The sequence below is a fragment of the Pelodiscus sinensis genome, chromosome 1 (assembly GCF_052426305.1).
Source record: "Pelodiscus sinensis isolate ZL-2025 chromosome 1, ASM5242630v1, whole genome shotgun sequence".
NCBI classification, from domain to species: domain Eukaryota; kingdom Metazoa; phylum Chordata; order Testudines; family Trionychidae; genus Pelodiscus; species Pelodiscus sinensis.
Window position 1 is genome coordinate 195798269 of NC_143052.1, and position 17545 is coordinate 195815813.

Sequence of the window (17545 nt, forward strand, 5' to 3'; positions counted from 1 at the left end):
CTAGTTGGTATCTTCGTTCCCCCGCTGCCCTTGGGAGTTGGTTTCACCTCCCTCTTCCTCTCACCCCGACCAAACAGAAAGGCGGGCAAAGGGGCGTGACAAACAACGCGTCCGCCCCGCCCCTTATGAATATTCATCAAGATGCGACGCACCGCACCGCCCCCTTAGGGCGAGCGTCAGGGCGGGAGTGTCCTGCGCCGGCGCGCGCCCCGCCTCTTTTGTGAATATTCATGAGGCGTGCTGCGCAGCGTGCTGTCGTATTGTGTGGCGCGGGCGGTGATTGGCCGGGTGCGTGTGTGCGTAGTGACGCGTGTCGCGGCGGTGCGGGTCCCGATTGCTGCAGCCGCTTGTCAGTGTGACGAAGATTGGCACCCAGGTAAGCGCTGTCACTCAAACCCGCTCCCAGCCAGCCATCCATCACGGCGCGCCCGCCGCCGCCGGCCGGCCGGGCCCAGACACACAGGCAGACCGGGGATGGCGGGGGGAGCGAGAGCCCGCCACACGGAGCAGCGGGGAGGGAGGCACCCGCGCTATACCCAACCCGGGGGGGTGGATAGGGGCGGCGGCGGGCAGGCGCGGGGAAGGGAGGGGGGAGCGAGGAAATTTCTGGAACAGCCGCCGACTAACCGTTGCCTTTGTGGGAGCGGGCGGGAGGCGGCGCGCGCCGAGAGGGAGGCGGCGCGACGGGAGGGGGACGGGTAGCAGCTGTTCGGGCGGGGGGGGGGGAGTATTTAAAGGGCCTTGGCGAAGATTCCGATAGAGTCGGGCCAAGGCTGGCGGGGGCGCTGCTCTGTGTCCCCCTCCCCCCGGGCTGGGAGGCGGGTGCGGTCGCTGTGGCCCAGCCTGGCCCGCAGCCGTGTCTGGCTGAGCTAAGACAGCAGCTGCCTGCCTCTGCTCGCCGCGTGCCCCGGCCCGGGAGGGGAGCTCCCCCGGCGCCTCGGGAGCCGCCTCCCTGCCGAGCCAACCGCCCCGCAGCGACCGACACCCGCAGCGGGCTGCATCGGGCGCCGCCTGCCGCGCGCTCTAATGCCGCAACGTTTGCCGCTTGCTCGGCCCCTGGCCGAAGTTGCGTTACGGAGGGTCAGGCCAAAGAGCCCCCTCCCCCTCCCCGCGCGCAGGATCGTGGGTTTGTCTCGCTCTGTAGCGCAAGCCGCCATCAGCAACGAGCTTGCCTCTCGCTGGGCGGGATAGAAAAGCGGACATGGTGCCTGCCCCAAGGAGCTTACACTCTCAACACTTGAGCGATATACAGATGGACAGAAATGAGTCATTAGGCGCCCATGTAAATCAACAAAGACGCCAACTGCATAGTTCACAAATCCCATCTTGAATTCCTCTTTTGCCTTGACACCCACAAGAACTCTGCCAGTTAATGATGGTTATCTTAAATAGTGGCTGGGAATGCTGTATTTGAAATGGCTCTGAAATTACAAGTTGTGCTTATAGCTAAGTTAGGTAGTGGTTGGTTTTATTAGGCCTACACTTTCTCTCCTTCCCATTCTGCCTTATGTTATTTTTGTGGCAGCTTCTTTCTGTTTATATTATAAGTAATTTGAGACATGGAGCATGGCTTCCTACATATTTGCACAGCCTCTGACAATTCAGCCCCAAAACATGAAGGGGGTGTTTGGCCACTATTTTACTACATATACACGGTAATAATAAAGGTACCCTGTTTGAAATAGTCTCTCAATTAGCATTTTTACAGGGTATCTTTGTTTTTGGAAGTCCAGTTTCACTTTTGTAAAAGGATGATCTAATTTAAAATATCCCATTTATTTAAAAAAAAAAAACCCCTCTTGTACACTGATCTCTAGTTATAGCTCACTCAGTCTACAGTTTGTTATGCTTTCATTTTCAAGGTTGGGTCTGTACAAAACCAAACTGGTATTCTGGTATTATTAAGGTTTGTTTTGTGTTTTAATGTGAAGGAGTTCTAACAATAGACCCGCAGTTCTACCTATATATATATAAAAAGTTTGGAAATAATACCTATATGAGAATAGTTCTATTGAATAGTACACTGGCATAGCTTAACTGGGTCCACATGCGGTGTTGTGTACGTGGATAGTCAAAGTGATACAACTTGTGTACAGACGAGGTTTAAAATGTATTTAAAAAATGTTAATTGTGCATGTAGCATACTTTAATCTCAGGTTATATTGCAGGACAGAAAACTAATGACTGTTGGAGCATCAGAAATTTCTTGATCCAAACCCACAATCTCCAGGGTAGCAGATAATAAAATTATATTTTTGACATTTTCCTAATACTGCTGCCAAAAATTGCAGAAAACTTGAAAGTGTATAAATTAGTGAGTACAAAAAGTTATAATGAATGGTCTTAAATTATTGAAAATATCTGAGAAATGAGACAGATAATCACATTTTTTAGTGAAATAGAATAGTGTGTCTTCTGAGTTTATTTTCTTTTTACTATAGCTAACATTGGTGCTTCTTTATCTTTAGTCTATTACTATGAATATCTTCAATTTTAGATATTAACCTGCCTTGATTTATAATAAAGGGCACAAATGTCAGCATCAAAATATAAATATCATTCCAAGTTCTTAATTTAAGACTTAATTTTTTAAATCTCTTAAGACCATACTTTAAACATGCAAATAGTTTCATTGACTTTACTGGCAGTGTGGCATAGATGCTCTAATACTGGAGTAGAAGTCAGGAAACCTGCAGTTCTCTTCCTGGGGATCACTGTGTGACTTTCGGGAAGTTAATTCACCTATTTCTCTATTTGTAACCTGGGATTAATTATACCTGTCTCCTTTCATCTGAGAAACAGATATTTACTTATTTATAACTCACTTGCTTTAAGTGCTCTGCTGGACTAGAAAAGTATCTAGTTACCATTTGCTGTATGCTTTATGGAAGATTAAGAGCTCTGTGTAGTGTTACAATGGAAATCATGACCCACACTTTGGAAAGTCCAACTTTGCATTAAATTGTTGGCTTACATGCATTTTCTTTGTAGTAAAAAGCTTAAATTTTTGATTTTTACTTTCCGTGTCAAATATAGTTGTAGATGTTTAGGTACTCCTTTAAGGTGATCTGTGTTAAAAATACCATATTTAAAAATAAAGTTCTGACCTTGCATACTCCCATTTAAATCAATAAAAAGTGTGGGGTACATTAGAAACACATGTTAAATGAGATTCTAACAAACAGGGTGTCTTTTGCTAGTTTTAGTTGCTGTGTGTTTTTCTCTTTTGGGGGAAAAACAAACTATTGTGCAAGAACCAAGTTTTATACAGCATATTGTTGTATGCACACAGCAAATGCAAAAGCTATAATAAACTATAAAGGTTCTAATGATAGCTGATATATAAATAAATTGGAAATGGTTGACCTTACATAACCATTTGATTTATATGGAATGGCATATATTAACAACCAAGTATGAGTGATCCACAGTACCACTGCATTCATGTAATAATCTGTTGTAATGGTTTTTTTAATGTCCTGATTGCCAAAGAGATGTCTGTGGGAATTGGATTTAGTGGTCTGCCCGTCAAGAGTTATTTCTGCAAAACTGTCACATGCACTTGTGTTTACAAAATTGGTTTACTACAGTAAATCACGTTAACATCTTTACCTTGTATGTGAAACAGTTATTTTAGTGTAGTTTTAAAATCTGGATATGTTATGAATCTTTTGTAGTAGCTGGTATCTTTTATCTCATTTGTTAATAGAGTGTGGATGCATATAAAGAGTAAATCTGCCAAGGGAGCGTCTCACTCCATTTTTGTTGTTTTACCTCAATTCATACAGCAACTTACTGCTTTTCTGAGGGCTTGTCTCCGCTATGTGGTGGATTTACGCTGCAGCAATTGATCCCTGACCATTGTTTAATGGCATCTGCTTAGATGCCATGAATCAGGGATGGGCAAAAGGGCCTCCGTGGGCTGGATCAGTGCCTCCGTGGGCTGGATCCGGCCCACCAAACAGGTTGATCTGGGCCACAGAGACCTTGCCATTTCCAGGCCAATTAGGCCCTGGGGGCAGGGGAAAGTGCATAAAGTTTCCTCCACCCTGCCAGGCGCATGTGGCACTTAGATGCCCTTGCAGAGCGGGGGCAGGGCAGAGGGAAACTTTGCATGCTCCCCCTACCCCTAGGCCCTGACTGGCCTGGAGGTGGGGGGAGTGCACAAAGTTTTCTCCGCCCTGCCCCCACCTTGCAAGGAGCATCCAGCACTTAGAAACACCATGCGCTCCCCCGCCTCCAAGGTCTGATTGCCCTGGGGGCGGGGGAGCATGCAAAGTCTCCTCACGCTCTGCCAGAAGCTTGTGAAGTTTCCTCTGCCCTGCCCCCGCCCTGCAAGAAGTATACGGTGATTAGAAGCACCACGCACTCCTGGCAGGATGGGAGGAAGCTTCGCATGCTCTCCCACCCCCAAGCCCTGATTGGCCTAGGGACAGAAGCTAGAGTGCGTGAAGTCTCCTCCCACTGCCAAGAGTATGTGTGCCTAGGAGGAACCTTTGGCAGGGGGGCAAAGGTGCTCCCCCACCCCCAGACTAGTCATTGTCTGTGGGTGGGGAAGCAGGGAAGTATCCTGGTCCCTCCTTTTCCACCTGAGGCCCCTCCCTTTCCTGTGTGGCCCAGGGCCACCTCAAAAAATTCTGAAGTGGCCCCTGGCAAAAAATTATTGCCCCAGCCCTGCTGTAAATTGATATCATAGTTCTCTCCTGTCATCTCTGATACTCCACCAGGATGGGAAGAGTAGCCAGAGTTAACAGTAGAGCAGCCCCCGCCAACCTTATCACACAGAAGACACCACAGTAAGTACATCTATGTGAGCTATGTTATTTGCGTAGCTCAAGTCACATAGATTAGATCGACAGTGGGGATTAGTGTAGAAGACAAAGCCTAAGGGTCAATATATGACTGTTACTTAAAATGGCAATTCTATCCCCAGTTGTCAAAATGTGCTTTACAAAGCCTGGAATGTAGACACAACTATTCCATATTTTTTGAGAACAAAGAATTTTCCTGAGTTGTTAGTGGAATACTTACTAAAAGCTTCACTAGTAAGAAACAAATGAGGCACAGTAAAAGTTGTGATTTTTTTTTTTTAAATATAGCAGCACAAAATAATACATTAATTTAAACAAGGCTTATTACTGCTGATGCATACCACTGAATTTTAAGGTTTTTTTTTTAATAAACTTTAGGAAATTCACTCAGTGATACTCAAACTGAGGTTTGGGAGACACAAGCGGCTCTTTAATTTGTCTCCTGAGGCTCTTTGCAGCACATAATATTAAAACTGTGTACTTTAATTATTAACCAATCAGACTGTTTTTACTATGCTATTAAACAACTGTAGTTGATAAAATAATAAAACTTGATCAATTGTTTTGCTGTGAAATTACATAAATATATAAAATACAGTAAATAAAACCATGAATTCATGCTATCGTGGCTCTTTTGGGTAACGGTCACTAATTTGGTTCTTGAACCATTAAGATGTGAGTATCACTCTTTAAATTATGAACTATGTTGTTGACTTACTCTTTTCTATTACAGCACAGAAGTGACTCAAAGGTTATAACAGAACAAGAAAGAGGGTCACCAGAAACAGTGTTCTGATACCTACCTAAACTTTCAATTTGAAAACACTTTTCTCTCTCCCATATAGTATCCATCAAAGTCCAGGATTATTTAAATGAGATTTTTTTAAATCTTTGCCACTTGAAACTCAGTATTTCACATATTTATCATATTAAACCAAATAGTGGTCCACAAACTTGTTCTGTATATACAAAGTAGAAGAAACCTTTATGCAAAGCAGAAGATCTAGGACAGGGGTGGGGAACCTCAGGCTTGGGGGCTGGATGTGGGACCCTGGTTTGCACTGGGGAGCCTATACCTACTGAGGGACTGGAGCATACAAAATCTACTAGCCTGGGCCTCACTAGGCTCTGGTGTGTGAGGGGAAGGTGGGGAGTGTCTTTCTCTTCTGTAGCCACATCAGTGAGAGTTGTGGGGGGGGAGGGGGGACTTCTCACTTCCATGCAGCCCCTGACTAATTTTTCTGTGGGTTCCACACCTCTGATCTAGGGTTTATTTCCAGTTCTATTTCTAGGGTTTATTTCCAGTCACAGGGTGACTTTGGATGAGTCACTAGACTGTCTACATTAGTACTTTTGTCTGTAAAACTTCTGTCAGTCAGCAATGGGGGTGGACCCCACGCCCACACAACATAAATTCCACCAACAGAAGCACCAGTGTAGATAGCACTATGTCCATGGGAAGTACTCTTCTGTCCATATAGCTACCACCACTTGTTGGGAATGATTTAATTATATTAACGGGAGACGTCTCTCCCATTGATACAGAGCACCTACATGAGAGACATTACATTGACACAGCTGGACTAGTATAAGGTCTCTTATGTATACAGGTAGTCCCCGGGTTACATACAAGATGGGGACTGTAGGTTTGTTCTTAAGTTGAATTTGTATCTAAGTTGGAACTGGCTTCCAGATTCAGCCGCTGTTGAAACTGACCAGTGGTTGACTACAGGAAGCCCGAGGCAGAGTTGCTCTGCCCCGGGCTTCCTGGAATCAGCCGCTGATCAGTTTCAGCAGCAGCTGACTTGGGGTAGAGCAGCTGGAGTAGAGCAGCTGGGGTGCTGCCGGGTTGGTCCCCGCAGTGCCGAGGTGCGGTGCTGCGGGGACCTACCCGGCATCACCCCAGCTGCTCTGTCCCAGGCGTCTGCGAGAAAAGCCTGGTCTGCTGGGGGGGCACACTAGCTGCGCCCCCTCTGCCCCCAGCAGACCAGGGAGACGCGGGCAGCGGGACCAAGACGCGCTGCGGTCCTGTCACCCGCGTCCTCCGCGGCTTTGCTCCGCGTCTCCCTAGTCTGCCGGGAGACCAGGGAGATGCGGACCAGGGATGCGGACCAGCAGACCAGGGAGATGTGGACCAGCTTTTCTCGCCCCGGAGGACGCGGGCGGCAGGACTGCGGCGTGTCTGGGCGGTCCCGCCGCCCGCGTCCTCCGGGGCGAGAAAAGCCCCGTTTGTAAGTACGGATCCGACATAAGTCGGATCCGTGTAACCCAGGGACTGCCTGTACTTAGCCACAGAATCCCCATTCTACAGAGGAAGAAACTGAGTTATTACTATTTACTTGCCTCACAGAAGTGTTGTGAGACTTACTTATCTAGGTGATAGTTGCCTTGTATTTTCTACCCCTCCCCCTTCAACACACACCTTCACTTTCATTTTTTGGTATCAACTTCCCATGCTTACAACATCAGAATCACTTTCACAACAATGAGAACACAAATAATATCAGTGAATGAACTGAGTAAAAGGAAACATTTGGGCTATGTCTACACTCGCGGCTTCTTGCGCAAGGGTTCTTGTGCAAGAAGTCTTGCACAAGAAAACATCCACACTGCCATGTGCGAGCTGTGCTTTTGCGCAAGAGCTCCCATGGCAGTGTGGACGCTCTCTTCAGCAAGAAAGCTCTGACGGCCATTTTAGCCATAGGGCTTTCTTGCCCAAGAAATCCCTGCCAAGTGTCCACACTGCCCTCTTGAGCAAGAGCTCCTGCGCAAGAGGGTTTACATCTGTTAAAAAAGAGCGTAGCTCTTGCGCAAGAAACCCTCTCTTATCACGCCATACTGTAAATTTCCTTGCGCAAGAGCGGGCAGGCAGTGTAAACGCTCTGCGGATTCTTGTGCAAGAACGGCCATACTTGCGCAAGAAGCCGCGAGTGTAGACATAGCCTTGCTTACACATGAAAATATTTCAGAATTCAATAATCCTGAGAAAGGTAAAATGGCTTTTGATAAAGTAATACTTGGCTGAGTACAACCAAAGCAAAGAGTTAAATCTGCAGCTCTGTCTTTAACTTGCTGTTCTAAGAACCCTATCGCACTTACAATGGCATACTCTGGTGGAACTGACACCTTTTGCAGTTCCTAGTGTTGATAAGAAAAGAGATGTGATTAATATCTTATGGAATAAAATAAAAATGAATTACATTGCCTTCAGATTAAACTTGTGTTTGTGGGCTTTCAGCATTGAGGGTCTAGTGAGTGGGAGAAGTCACAGGGAGCTTGACCCTCCCCACTTACTTACCTTAGAATTAAAAACAATTAGACTAAAGAGTAGGGAAAACAGTAACTTAGTTTTGGTTCTCTCAAATATATGTCCTACATAAGAAACATGGGGGATTCTAAAACAGGAGTTGGAACTAACTAAATAATATAGGAATAAGGGTATGTGTTTGTGTGTATGTGCTGCTTATGCTGTACCTGTTTACCTAAAGTGCTACATAGTCCTGTATTTTGCCTGTTTACCTAAAGAACTTATATATATATATTTTCTCACTGGTGAAAGTAGCAATAGCAAGGTTGCCAGACATTCTCTATTATCTGTTTTCAGTTGCATCTAACTTGGGAAAACATAAACCATTTGGGCAGTTTTAAGCTAGATTTTGGAAAATTTCACCTAAAACAGTTCAACCATTTCTGAGAATGAGGTTAGGGAAAAATACATTTTGCCAATTTAAAAAAAAATCTTACATCCTTTGCTTTGAGAAGTTCTTAGCACACTCATTCTCTGGAACAGGGACTTGAAATTTGATAGGTTGATCGCATTTGTGTCCATGTTACATTTTTTGCTGTCCCTGTGAAACCTTGGCCAAATTTACTAAGCCTCGGAAAAAAAGTTTACATGGAATCAGCAGTTTATTTTGGCAGCTGAATTCCAGAAGATTCTATCTATACTGATCTTACAGCATACCAAGTCTGTAGCTTGCGGTATACCAGGTCTATAGGGCCTGAGCAGGATCTTCCCTGCGATTGTTCCTCCCAGTTATCGATATCTGCTGGATGCCAGCCACAGGAATTGTTACATGTTTCTCCTGTCAGGGCTCCTACTGGGGCTCAGACTGCAAGGGGCCTGCGTGAAATGCAGTAGGGTAAAGAGCAGAGGGATTGGGAATGAGAATAGTGATGTGAACTAGTCGACTATCCGATAAGCAAATGCTTATCGGATAGTCGACACGCTAGTCAACTAGTTGCTTCCCCCCACTTGCTGCCTTGATCAGAAAGAGGCAGGAAGAGTGAGTGCTTCAAAGTGGCAGTGCCGTGTGCAGCCCAGGACCAGTGTGTGTGTGGGGGGGGGGGTCTCCACCACTGACCCCAGGCTCCATGCAGTACTGCTGCTTTGAAATGCCGCATGGAGCCTGATGCTGGGTTCCCTGAATCATTTCAAAGCAGCAGTGCCACATGGAGCTCAGAGTCAGCTGGGGACTCTGATTCTCCAGTCAATCCCAGGCTGCTACTTTGAAATGTCCTGTGTTCCCCTTAGACCTTTTGCCTTTGAAGTGTAGCAACAATGGGGCTGTTGCTACATTTCAAAGGTGGAGGCACCCTTATCGACTAATTTAATAGTTTATGTAAATTGTACTGACTGTTCGATTAGCTGATTAATCTAAATTTAACATCACTAAATGAGGAGAAGAGCCTGGTGGGGAGGGATTCAGGAGCTGGGAGAATGTAACCAGAGCATGATTCAGCAAGACAAAAGAAGGGGAAAGGAATGATTGGGGGGGATATGAGCTAAAGTGGTGGAGTGAAATGAGAAGAGGGAATTAAGGAGAGGGACAGGATTTGGGTGTGGATAGGCCAAGAGCTAGGCATGGTGGACAGGAGCAGAAGGGGAAAAGGAGAGGCATAGGAACAAGAGCAGAAGAGCCACTAATCATTGCAGTTCACTGGAATTAAACTCATTATTCTTAACATTTCTTTTGCTGCCTACAAAATATGCGTGAAAGCCACTGGTGAAATTTCTCATTTCCCTGTAGCAATCAGTTCTACATCAGAACATAGGCTTTTACAGCTATGAATTGTTCTGTTATCTCCCATGGCAAAGGACTGCGTAAGCCTGACTTATTCAATGTACACAAGACTGCTCAGGAGATGAATGTCCGTTTTGTAGTGAATTAGGCTGTGGTCTTTAGGACCTTTGCTTCATTTGTCACAGAATTTGGAAGGTGTGTTGTGAAAAAAGCAGGGGACTGCTGGACAATGGTTTTCTGTAAGGTTGTTAAAGACTAGTTGACTATCCGATAAGCATTGCTTATCGGATAGTAATGTCGACTAGTCAATTCCCCGACCCCCTTTGCTGCCTCTATGAAATACAGGCAGCACAGGGGAGGGAAGGGTACTTCAAAGCGGCAGCACCACACAGTGGTGCTACCACTTTGAAAACGCAAAGGCAGCAGCTGCACAGGTGATCCTGGGATCAACTGTGTGGCAGGCTGCCCCTTTAAAATACCACCTCTGTGGAGATTCAAAGGGGCAGCCCTGGAACCCAGGGTCAGCTGGGGACTCCCGGGGAAGTGACGTGTGGAACCTGGGGTCAGCTGGGGAGTCTCTAGCTGATCCCGGGTTCACGGAGAGCCTGGGCTCCCCTACTGCCCCTTTGAATCACGTGGAGGCAGCAGTTTCAAAGGGATAATGGTCACACAGCTGATCAGTTGTGCGGTGTCTGCCCCTTTGAAACCGCCACTTCGGTGCAATTCAAAGGGGCAGGAGGGGAGCCCGAGCTCAGATGGGGACTCCCAGTTGACCCCAGGCTCCCCACAGTATTTCTCCAAGACCAGCTGTGGAGACCCCAGCTGACCTCGAGTTCTAGGGAAGTGCCGCGTGGAACCTGGGGACTCCCCAGCTGCTCCCAGGCTCCCCTGCCTCCCCTCTGAATCATGCAGAGGCAGCAGTTTCTAAGGGCCGATTAGCTGTGCAGCCACTGCCCCTTTGAAACTGCCATTCAAAGGGGCAGGCGAGCCCATAGCATGGAGCCTGTTGAGTCCCCCACTGAACCCGACCTCCATGGCTTTGAAATGCACAAGAGCCCCCACTGGGGCTCTTGTACATTTCAAAGGAGGAATGTGGAAGTGCCTATCAACTAGTCAATTGACCGCATTTTAACATCCTTAGTCTTGTGGTTAAGACAGTTGAATGTCTCACTAGTGTATTAGATTCTATCCCTTCCTCAATCACAGAATTCTTGTGTGATTCCAGGCAAGTCACTAAACCCAACATTTTCGCATTTGGCTTCTTACTGTGTGTGCCTCATTTTCTTGATCCCCAATAATAGACACTTTGGGCCAAATTTGCAGAAGTGTATAGAATTCATGATTACAAGTGATGTCAGTGGGAACACCAGTCTGAACATATACAGTGCCATAAAATACTAAGTACTTTCTCAAGTTGGGCATCCAAAAGTAGACGTTATTACATTTTTATCCTAGGTAACTCTCATAGTTTCCTCTAAGGTGCGCACCTGCGTGGCTGCGCACAAAAAAATCTAGGCCTGTCCACCTCCTTTGCAGAGCCGTGTAGCCGCACTCCCCACTCACGTTCCTGCTGGAATATGAGTGGTGGGTTCTTGCTTGGTGGACGCCACACAGCTTGGCTAGCGGGGCCATGGGAGCCAGAGCACTCAGAAACGTTGGTGGGCAGTTGGAGCAGCCTCACCACAGCCCCGATTCCGGTTCCAGCTCCAGTGGCAGCCACGCAGCCCGACTGGAGCTGGGTCTGGTGAAGTTGTCCCTGCTGGGGCAGCCTTACTGCGACCATGGTTCCAGCTCCAGCAGCCTCATGGCCTGGCTGGCAGGGCCACATGGCAGGTGACTGCCCCAGCTGGAGCTGGGCATGGTAAGGCTTTGGTGGGCGGCTGGAGCGGTGGCTGTGGTGAGGCTGTCCCTGTTGGTGCCACGTGTGCTTGGACTGGAGCCGGGGCTGTGATTGCTTGTAAATAGGTAAGGATCTCCTCCCCCTTCTGTCTTGCTCAGTGTGGGGTTTTCTACCCCATTACAAATGTCTGTGGCATTAAAAATATGTATTCAGTTATGTGCAAAGTTAGCATGAATCTTTAGAACAGAGCTTGGATTAATATGTTTTTATAATATATACATCAGTTTTATAGATAAAACATTCAAAGGATTCCATTAAACTTCTTGTTTATTTTCCTAGAACATTAAATCATACTTATATCAGTAGATAAATTAATTTAAATATTCTGTGACTTTACCAGCGATCTTAAGTGCAGAATTGTGAATCTGATCCTCTTTTTCTTTAACTTGTTCTTTTTTACAGTTGTATTTGATACACAAAGCATGGGGCATTGTTTAACCTGAATGAGTACACTTTTGGGTTCAATAACAGTGTAAAGAAAATAAGAAAGATTTCTTTTGATAAGTACAGATTTAAACTATATAAGAATTTAAATGTTGAAATTAAGACCCTGATTCAGAAATGCACTTAATTGTATACTTAAATTCAGTTGAAGTCAATGCAATTTAATCATGTGTTTAAAGCTAATCATGTACTTGAGTGTTTTGCTGTGTAGGGCTGGAAACATCAGCTTTTGATTTCAGAAAAATATTTAATGATCTACTTAAAATTAATTTAAACAAAGTGTACATCTCAGTTTTAACAATTGCTTGATCTAAAAAGAAAGTATTGCAAACCTGAATTGAGTTGCCAGAGTGTCCGGTTTTCACCCGGACAGTCTGTTATTTCTGGCCCCTGTCCGGTTAAAAAAACCCAGAAAATACCAGACATGTTTCTCTCGGACGGAAGGCTGGCGGGGACATTCTTCCCCTGCTGCATTGGGGGTGACAGGCACGCAAGCGAGGAGCGCAGTGACTTTTTTTTTTTTTTTTTTTTGCTCAACAACTTTGGTTTTTTTGCTCAACTAAGTCACAAAGGAGATACAATAATCTATAATATGCTAAATCTGAAACAGAAATATTGTTTGTATTGTAACCATTTAAACAGCAGCCACATGTCATACCACAATAGAGTGTTGTGAACTTCCTCTGAAGTCAATGTAGTTGGTGAGAGGTGGGAGCAGAATGTGAGAGAGGCCTTTGTGTAAGGTTGTTTAATGCTTTGATTAGTGGCTAGAGCTGAGAATTCAGGGCCAGATTCTTTGCTGGTAGAAGTTGAAATCAGTGGAGCTAATGTGATTCACACCTGCTGAGGATCTACAAGTCTGGAGAGGCAAAGAGAGACAAAACAAGTCTGATGCAGAGGAGCTGGGGCCAGGACCTCATGGTGGCTGCCCAGCTGCTCCTGGAGAGGGCTGTGAGGGTTAATTGGGTTAACATTACTATTACTGTAAACTGTATATGAATTGTATTATTTATTTTGGGAAGCTGACAAAGGAAGAGGAGAAACTTGCATATCTAACTGGAACTATTTTGGATTCTAGCTGTGATTCACTGGGTAGTGCCTTTTTGGAGCTACAGTGGAGTATTAATTTTCTTATTATTTGATTTTATATTAAATAAAGATTTAAACTCATGCATTTTGTTAATTATCCCTTGTTTTAGTATTTTCTTCCATAACATTTTAAAAATATATAGATCTGAGATATTTGTTAGTAATTGGTGTATGCCATGATTGCACATATCCAGGCAAGCACACATGACCTCAATAGTAGTGCACAAGATAAAACACACTCTGCTCATGGCTCGAAAATCTTAGTGAAAACACTGGTCTCCATCCCTTAGCTCACCGTGTCTAAAATGAGCACGATAGCATCAAGTCTCATAGGGACATGAATGTTTGTAAAGACCTAAGGTATTATAGTGAAAGTACCACAGGAAAGCCTTAGGAAAATTAATAGTTCTTTGTTGTGGGCTGGCTTTAGATTAAGTGCAATACATAGCATATGGGTCACACACCGAAGTATAAGCCTAAAATTAAATATTGAATAGCTGCCCATTCAGGAAGCACTGGCTATGGGTATGTCTAGATTACATCCCTCTGTTACCAGAGGGATGTAAATTAGACATACCGACATTGCAAATGAAGAGGGGATTTAAATCCGCCATGCTTCATTTGAATAAAAATGGCGGCCCTGTTTTGCCGAGTCAGCAGTTTGTCAGGAAAAAGCGGCTGTCAAGATGGGGATTGGGCGACAAAGAAAGCCTTTGTCGCCCAATCCCTTATGCCTCCTGCAAGGAGGTTTACAGGATTGGGCGACAAAGGCTTTCTTTGTTGCCCAATCCCCATCTTGACAGCCGCTTCTTGCCAACAAACTGCTGACTTGGCAAAATGCAGTTGCCATTTTTATTCAAATGAAGCGTGGTGGATTTAAATCCCCTCTTCATTTGCAATGTTGGTATGTCTAATTAACATCCCTCTGGTGACAGAGGGATGTAATCTAGACATACCCTATATTAGTCACACATTACTCTAATTTGTCTAATTGTAGACCAAGCATGGCTGCTAAAGCCAATGGGAACAGGGGACTGTGATGAGCATCCTGAGGCTCACTGACAGGAGGCAACAAGGTTTCTGAGGCTTGTGATGTAAGAAAGCCGATATGAGCAGGTGAAGGGATCCCCATTCACCAGGAATCCTTAATGGGTTCTGGGGGCCAGTGAGGTACTGAAGAAAGGCAGCTGTAGACTGAGAGTAAAAGAAGGGGGGGTATAAGGTGATCCTCCCTTCTCCTCCCCTCACACATCCCTCACTCCTGAACTTAGGTGCTCCTAGTTCATTTTACTGCTCACCACCATTCCTGCAGAATTTAGGAGTACAGTCCAAGTCCTATGTACAGTAGGAATCCGAGAGGATCCCTGATTCTGAGTATCTGGGGAGAGTCACTGGATTTCCTATCCTCATCTGGTGAAGATGATACTGGTTATCTGGTGACTTTGCAGCCAGCAGGCTCAGGTGGCATTCACTGCACACTGTCTGGAGACCTTCCAATTTTTGCACTTCTTCAGCTCATAGGAATATTTGGCTTTCCTCCCACAAGCCTATTGTTTCTTTTAAAAAAAACCAGAACATTTAAGGCGTATTGGAGATCACAGGCATATATATTTGGGTTAAGTGAATGTTACCTCAAGAATGCTAATCCACACACAAAAGCAAATGCAGTTAGGTTATGCTTTTTAAATTGTCATCCTAATTTGTTTAATTCAGCCTTGATAGTGATTAATTTGGAACATTAAAAACTTATCTTTCCGTATCCCTGTGTAGACCATACTAAATTTTCATTTTTAATAATGACCATAAAAACAAGAGTCACTTGATTATTTATTGGTTGTGCCACTTAATGACATTGCTTGTCATTTGTGGCACATACAAAATAACATTGCAAACTCCTGGTTTGATAAACTGTATATTGAAGGTAGTCTTTACTCACTTGTCATTAAGGGTCTAATTCTGTCATATGCTCAGAGCACATAACATGAAATGCATAGCACCTAATAGGCTCAGTCTTTATGGGGCTTGTGGCAGCCAGTTTTCCAGATGTCACTAGACACAAAATGATGTGTATACAGATTTAGCAGGCCCAGATTATTAGATTACTCACATGAAATGAGCAAAGATTATTGTAGTAACAAAGCAACAGTAGAGATGTGTCTAGAGATGAAACATAAATCTAGTGTTAAAATAATGCATGCCTTTAACACTCCACATCCAAAAGAAACAATGAAGGTATGCTTTTGTCTCATGGGCAGAGTTTGAGAAATCCAACTTTAACTCTCTTTTTCCTAGATTTCCACTTTAACATTCCAGAAAGGTAAGATGCATCCAAACCTTAACTTTGCCTTACACTATTTTCCATGTCTCTCTGGGGTCCTGGCTTGATTGAATCCCAAGGCAGTCAAGAGAACAAAGCTATATAAAGTCAAATTTTCCTTTTACTTCAATGGAAAGTAACACCTGTAAGTTTCTTAATGTTTGTCTATATGGGGAAATTGATTAATATAGCTATAGTGTAATAACTTTTTCACTACAGCAAAGTAATTATTCTGCTGTAGCCAGGCTATTACAATGTCCCTGTGTGGGCATGCTGTTCTGGAATAAACATGATTTTACGCTGGAACAGACTGCCCATGCTGAAAAGTCACACCAGTATAACTACAGTGGAATCCTTATTTTGCTATTGATGTGCTAGTCTACACAGGGAAATTGACTAGATCTTTTTGCTAGCTGATGCTCTAGGAATCCATAAACACATGAATATAATCCTGTAAACAAAGATTGCAATATTATTAGCTATTCTGTAGATAACAAATATGTTATGTATATGTTCTGTTGTGTTTAGGTAAATCAGAGACAAGTAACTGAAAAAAGTGAATGAGTGGGTCTCTGTAATACACTACTCTCTTGTACACTATGTAGCTCTAGAGTGGCATTATTATTGCATCAGCCTAATTGATTTAAACAATATATTTAATATGTTAATCTGTTAAGATATGCACAGGTTTTTGTGTTATAGATGTAGTAGGCATTGAAATATTGAAGAAGTTACATTGCAGACAGTTATGACGCTAGGGTATTCTTTTGTATGCTTTCTTTTATTTAGAAAAAAGGGCAGATGGGCTCAGGTTACCTTGTTTTGCCTTTTAGCAAAACCTCAGTTGCACTTTGCCTTTTTCAAGTGACAAAGAAAACTGTCTTTGATTCTGACTTCCTAACTTAGTAGTATGGAGTATTTTACACTTGCTAAATTACTATACCCTCTGATAGTCTCCATTTTGGCTTTTATAGATTCCGTGGCCTTTGTGATCATCTAGTTTGATCTCATGTACCGCATGGTCCTTAGAATTTCCCAAAATATGTTCTAGAGCATAGCTTTTAGAAAAAATCCAATCTTGTTTTAAAAATTGCCAGTGATAGAGAATCCACCATGACCCTTGTAAATTGTTCCAATTGTTAGTTACTGTCACTATTTTTTTTTCTTTAAGTCTTATTTCCTGTCTGAATTTGTCTAACTTTATCTTCTGGCCATTGGATTGTATTATAACTTTTTTGAAATAAATTGAAGAACTGACTATCAAATATTTGTTGTTCTTGTAGGTACTTACAGACTGTAATTAAGTCCCCCCCCTTTAACCTTCTCTTTAAGATAAATAGATTGAACTCCTTGAGTTTATCACTGTATGGCATATTTTCTAATCCTTCATGGATCTCTGCACCCTCTCCAGTTTATCGGTGTCCTTTTTGAATTGTGGACACCAGAACTGGACACACTGTATTCCAGAAGCAGTGTCACCAGTGTCGTATGAGGCAAAATAACCTCTCTAATTCTGCTCAAGATTCCCCTGTTCATGCAGCCAAGGATTGCATTAATCCTTTTGGCCACAGTGTCTCATTGGGAACTCATGTTTATGTTGATTATACACCATGACACCCAGTTTCTTTTCATAGCCTCTGCTTCCCAAGATAGAATCCCCATCTTGTAAGTATGGCTTATGTTCTTTGTTCCTAGTTATATACATTTATAGTTGTACATATTAAAATGTACACAGTTTTCTTGCGCCTAGTATACCAAGCGATTTAGATCGCTTTGTATCAGTGACCTGTCCTCTTCATTATTTACCACTTTTCCAATTTCCATGTAATCTACACACTATGGCTACGTCTACATTGGCCCCTTTTCCGGAAGGGGCATGCTAATTTTTCAGATCGTAATAGGGAAATCCGCGGGGGATTTAAATATCCCCCGCGGCATTTAAATAAAAATGTCCGCCGCT

General features: G+C 44.0%; 1 protein-coding gene across 14 annotated transcripts in view; it reads left to right on the forward strand.

Annotated features, from left to right (window-relative positions):
* Positions 1-242: 242 nt before the first annotated feature.
* PKNOX1 (PBX/knotted 1 homeobox 1) overlaps positions 243-17545 on the forward strand; it is a 69415-nt gene continuing 52112 nt past the window's right edge. For 7 of the 14 annotated variants that reach the window (XM_075912316.2, XM_075912306.2, XM_075912332.2 and 4 more), the window contains exon 1: positions 243-376. The gene's annotated coding sequence lies outside the window, so the exon portion shown is untranslated. Of the gene's footprint in view, positions 377-14175; positions 15586-17219; positions 17251-17545 lie in introns of those variants that run through there. The other 7 variants (XM_075912315.2, XM_075912311.2, XM_075912319.2 and 4 more) reach the window with 5 other exon arrangements.